Raw genomic sequence first — 6,436 nt, 5'->3', positions numbered from 1 at the left:
TACAAATGGCCCCTAATTGAGTACTAGGGACATAAGATGATCTGAAGCTCTGATACCACATTACGCACCAGTGTGGTAACCTTCATACTGACCGCAGTCTAGACCACTGTGGGTTCGGACTTATTAAGACACACCACGGCGTCCATCATGGCATGCTCATATATAGCGCAGTACAGAGGAGTCAAATGCCAAGTGGGAATAATATACACAGTGTCCAATGTAACGCACAAACAGTCCATTTGCCTTTGACGGCACCCCAAGAAGAAAGCCCAACATCTGTGTGTCCGCACGTGCGCGATACCCAAATGGGAAGTTGCCAGCCCTTACAAGCTGCTAATGGCGAGCTGCGAAATTCCGCTTGAGAAAAGGGTCACTTGGCCTTCTATTCTACAAACTCTCGTAATGACCCAACAGTTTGTTGTGAGAACTAGGGCAAGTCTCTATCCGTGTGGGACTTCACCAGGTGCACTTAGTGTGGCCCGGCCACACAGGAGAATCATGTACCGCTTTCAGGCCTGAGGGAGCTAACACAAAAGTAAACACTATCGCTGAGGTTTCCAAGCCCTCCAGGCAGGCTATGTTCCAGTGACTACACCTGCTCACCATGTGGCACCCGGGGAAAATCAGAGACAGCCGTCTCAACACAAGGCTGTTTTGGTCAGGCCTAATATGCCGCCTCCGTGGAAGACTTCCTGAAGAACTTTATCAAAGTCTAGAAGGTCCTCGCATGACCTGTCATCAGTGGGCCGACGCTTCACTGGCACGAGCTCAATAGTCAATGAGCTTTTGTTGATTACCACACTTGTTATACTACTCTTCATATGTTTGAAATGCAGATGCTTCAAAATATAGACATACCTGTCAAGTTTAAGGTTTCTGAATCTGGGAGATTTCCGCAACGGGGGTGGATGGGTGCTCCTTTGTGGCCGATTTACCCAGTTTTCAGGGAGCTTTTTTGAGTGCATGTCTGTCCACAGTAGCGCTTATGCACATGCAACCCAATGTGTTTTTTCGCCCGAAGCACTGTGAACTTCACGCAGCCTTTCATCCCGACTTGCTGCCCCCGATGAATTCCACAGTTGCCAGTTTCTAGCTCTCGTAGCCGTTCTCCTGGCCAACGTGGAGGGCGACATTTTGCACCAAGCCGCTAAGCTCAACAAAGAGGAGTGCCGTTGAAGGCGAGCCCAATGAACCCGGCAATCCGCTCCTTTTCACCCACCATATTGGTGGTCCCAAATTACAGGTACCTTCTGTCTGTGAGGAGGAAAAATTCCAGCAACTAATGTCTCATGTTCGGACAAGTATCGCGAAGTACAAGAATGTCACGAACCGAACCATCACGTACTGGCATAGACGAGGCTCCAAAAGATGCTCCAGTATTCACCTTTTCATAAACGCCTCTCTGGGTGCCGCCATAGCTCTCCTTGGGCTGTGCGAATTGGCGCGTCCCCTCGAAAATGCACTGACAAGTCTGCGTCTTTAGCCTTTGTGCTCCTGCGCACAGCCCATCATTGTGGTGTTTTTTTCCTTCCTGTGAAAAGGTGTATATGATATTGTCGCTAGTTGAAAATAACAGGATACAGGACGACAGTGCGATCAGGAAAAACGAGGTCTGTATAAAGAAAACAAAAGTGCAGCCGCTTCAAGGTCGTCTTCCTCGCAGGAACCGTGGGTGCTGTATACACTCATCACTTCGTCGTCCTCTGTCTTCTTGCCCGGCCTTTAGCCATGACAATATCAAGGAAACATTGCCACATGCAATATTCTCATTGAGAGCACATAGGCTCTTTCGAAGTTGTACAACACGCATATCACGATCCACTGTCGGTACTGTGGCTGTCAATCACTTTCAAGAGACAACAGCCATATGTCTGTGGACGCTATTCCTTCAAGTGCCCTAGAGAAGACATTGCAACAGAAGGTGACAAAGGCACTGTTGAAGTTCCTACGTGAAACGGACTTGAACAAACACTGTAACAGCCATGTCACACACCACTAAAGACAAGACTGTACTATGACTCAGTGTGCACGCGTGTGCTGCCTAATAAGCTGTGTTTATTTCTCATCCCTCCGTCCTCTCTATCTCATCTCCCCCATCCCCCTCCAATGCACAGGGTTGCAAACCGGCTGCCTATAGGCTGGTTAACCTCCCTGCCGTTCTTTTCCTCCTATTTTCCTTCCTTCAAGAAACAACATTGCCTTCACTGGAACCGAAATAAAGTGTCCAAGGTGTGTTTCAATCGTGATCCGATTGCAATTCTCATGTATCCAGCAAATAGACCTTTTGGCGAAGACCACACGGTCGACAAATATGATGCAGGCTACTTTGCTGTCTTAATTAACAAGATGGGAGCTCATCTAATTTCTTGGATAGCTCGGATATTGCTAGAAGAGTGATCTAAGACTTCTCCAGACACTTCGTTTTTTTAGACTTTAACGCCTTACAATTGTTCATTTTAGCTTGCTTTTGTGGACGTGATGTGGCACCTCGTCGCGTAGAAGCCTTCTAGACCTGCACCATTTCTCTAACATCAGCTCAATGCAGTCTTCTAAGGTGTCTGCGTAGACTAGTCCATCATGCTGTCTTAAATTGAAACAAAGCCAAATCACGATCTCGGTGTGTCAGCCCGTTCTCTGAACCTACACACCTGCGAGTCCTCTGAGGCTCTATACGCCTTACAGCTAACCTGGCTTCTACAATCTTGCCGAAAATTAAAACAGATTTCGCCTAAAAGTTGATTACAATTTTACTGAAGACGCTTGGTAGTGTATACACACACTGTGCAACAGGAAACCACAATAACCTCAAGAAAAAGCGAATTGCTACGCACAAGAGCAAAGATGTTGACGTCTACTGCAAAATGCCAATTCAAAAACCCCCATGCGTCAACAATGCACGACACCTAGAGCCATGTATTTGAGCTTAACTCCTGCTTTCCATGTGAGAAATTCAAGATGAAGGTAAAAAACACCTCCTTCCAGTAAAGGGAACTATGAGTGGCATGAGAAGCAGTGCATGGATAGACTTAAATCACGTTCATGCTGGGCATGTCGCCTGATGGTGACGTGTCCTTACAAGTGGAGCACACCATGGAATCAATGTAGTTTTTGTTACTGTTAATCCCACTGACATCTAACTGTAGCATTCAACGCGAGAGCACGAGTGTTTATCGGACGTCTGCATTATCTAGCTCTCGAACGCTATCACATCACGTGATTGCTGAGAGAGTGTAAGGGGGAGAGGCGACAGCCTCTTGCATAGCCAACTGCGCACTGCGAAATGTGCTAATACTAGTTGCTGCGCATGCACAGTAAGGTAGCATACGATCACGGGGCAACCCACCGGACTGAACATCACCATAAGCTGCTTTGTTTCTAAAAATATTTTGTTTAGAATTAGCCCAAAGCTAGTTGACCAGTTCGTCACACCGATGCGGATACTGCCGTTCAACAGCAGTAAAAGCAGCTGTCACAGCAGCCCGCCTTCGCCCTCGCACTCGGGTTCAAGGACGTCTAGCTGTCACCAGAGGCACCGCCATCATCGACAATAGGTGGGAGCGGACACATGATTTAATCCCCTCTTCCCCTCGCCTCGCCTGAAAAAAACTGCCGGACTTTTATAAATGCATTCATTAGGAGTTAGCTCTGCATGCTTGAGTACAAATGGCCCCAAATTGGGTCCCAGGGACATAGGAAGCTGTTGAACCCCTGATACCACAATACGTATGCACCAGTGTGGTAACCTTCATATTGATCGCAGTCTAGGCCACTGTGGGTTCAGACTTAGCAAGACACTGCGCGGCATCCACCATGGAATGCTTACATATAGCGCAACGCTGAGGAGTCGAACGCCATGCGGGAATATACACAGTGTCCAATTTAATAACACACAAACACTCCCTTTGCCTTTGACGGCACCCCAAGAAGAAAGCACAACAAAAGTTTCTTGCTTGTGCGCACGTGCACAATACACAAATTGGGATGTTGCAAGCCCTTCAAAGCTGCTAATGGCGAGCTGCGATATGCCGTTTAAGAAAGGGGTCACTCGCACTGCTATTCTACGCACTCTCACAATGACCATAAAAGTTTGTTGTGAGAATGTAGACCATGTACTGCGACCATGTAGAAAAATAAACTTGGCCAAGGGTGACGTTGCCACACACAAAACGCGAAAAGGAAGCGATATTTCAAACAATAAACCACCTCACTGTGTCAGGCATGTCTCATTCATAATTCAGCAAGTACCGATGAGAACAGTGGGCCACGTACTGCTTTTTGGTAGTTGTTACTGCCGTACACGAAAACGACGCACCGCCACCTCTCGCATCAAGAGCCGTAGACGCTGCTGTTCTCGTCTAGGGTTTCTAGACTGCCTTCACTGAGGCACAACCGCACAGTGCCAAATGAAAACAACAAAGGTGCAGTGCCAACCATTGTCGGACAAGTGGTCGCGAGCTTCGAGAACGAACCCTTCAAAATACATGAATTTCTTCAGTACTTTGTGATGAGTGGTGGCCATGACAAAACTTGGCGTAAGGACGCTTGTGGAGGACCAGAAAGGATAGGAATGAACTCCCTGTCGATGTGGACCCTTGCTGTCCCTACTGGCCTCCTCAAGGATGTGAAGTGTATCGTACTATCCTGAAAAAAGTTATTGGGTTTCAAGTTGTTTACTTGTCTTCTATGCTATGGCCACTGGTAAAAATGTAGCAACACTTGAGGAGCGCAAAATAAGATATAGTTACTCGCGACCATGGCTACCAATGCTCATTGTAGGCTTCTCACAAACTTCGTGCAACAGCTGCACATACATGCACATTCGGAAGTACAGCCGGCTTCCAACAACGCAATCATACGAGTGGTGATGCAAATGACAGGAGACACTGGCATTCCCATCTATTCCCACAACCACCTTGGAAAAGCACGTAATTTCTGCCAAACTTTTTCCTCTGCAGCTCGCATTGCAAAGGCCTCTCGTAGCTTAATTTCCTCCATGATAATGCACTGCGGCGTCAGAATTGTTTTCTGCGATCGAATGTACGTTTTCAAGGCACATCTTGTCTATTGTTCCGTAAACGCTTTGATGACATCGCAACACTGAGTGAATCTTCAAAAAATAAAGACAGCAAGCCTATCATGCAGTCTTTGGGTGAGAACTTCACAGTATCTGTCTTTTTCAAAGCGAATGCCGTCTTACTGGGCGAGCAAAACGTACGAGTTTCGTCGTTCTGTTTCACGAGGCTTTCATCACCGCAGGCCTGTCTGCTTGATTGTCATGTCGTGCGACAGTAAACACAGCACGACCAATATTTGTGATTATCATTTCATTTCATTTCATTTCATTTATTTACTCTCAAGGCCGAAGCATTACAGAGAGGAGCGGGTATACATCGTACAGAAAATCAGGAAATACAGCAAATCAAAATTATATGCGCACAATGGCGATCTGAAAACCATAAAAGAAAAGAAAGACTGCGTGATGTGAAGAAGAGGCAGGGTGGTTGTAACAACAATGTTCAACATGGTTGCGTCTTTGAATGACACGCGCACACAAAAAACTAACAACAGAAAACACAGCGTGACTTAAGTGGCGAATTTACGCGAAATGGTTAGAGAGGGCATTTTTAAACAGAGTGAGGTCAGTGATAGCAGCGATAGGGGCGGGAAGGTGGTTCCACTCATTTGCAGTTTTCGGGATGAATGATTGAAAATATAAATTCGTGGTAAGTGAAGCCAATCTTCACTTACCCACTCTCTCACTGCGGCGTAAAATATCTCGCCTCTGCCTGTTCCATAACATCTTTCATTGTATTCCGTCTTTTAGCAACACTCTTTTCCAGCCCCCATCGTACGTTTCCTCACGCAACGATCATCAGTTTAAAGTGGGCGTTCCTAGCGCCCGCACGAATTTATATTTTCAATCATTCATCCCGAAAACTGCAAATGAGTGGAACCACCTTCTCGCCCCTATCGCTGCTATCAGTGCCGTGTACTTCTTATCAGCTGAGAAGTGATGCACACGCTGGGCCTAGTCGCTTCGCTAACTCGTGGTCAGCCATCTACATTTTGAAGAGGAAAAACTGTTTTTCCAAGGCAAAAGAGGGGAAAGTACCTTCGTTCAATGATGAACATTTGGGACATCACTTTCTCCTTTAAAGGAGCGAGGGTCATTCCATTTAAGAGTGTGGGGAGTCTTTTCTAACTATATACCCGCTCACTCTGCGTAGATCAGCCTGGAACTGTCGGTTCGGCGAGGACAAGTTTGCACTTGATGAAATGATCTATGCATAATTGATTTTCGGTGTCGCTAATGGGTTGTTTGACGTCTCTTCGAAGAAACGTTGCTGACATTCAAAGCCACATGCAAGCTCACAGTCACAGCCAAAACTACGACTGAAAAGGAGGAAGGTATACAGGCAACCCATCATTCGATGAA

This window comes from Rhipicephalus microplus, chromosome X, assembly GCF_043290135.1.
Source record: "Rhipicephalus microplus isolate Deutch F79 chromosome X, USDA_Rmic, whole genome shotgun sequence".
Taxonomy (NCBI): domain Eukaryota; kingdom Metazoa; phylum Arthropoda; class Arachnida; order Ixodida; family Ixodidae; genus Rhipicephalus; species Rhipicephalus microplus.
Note: the sequence above shows the minus strand (reverse complement) of the source record.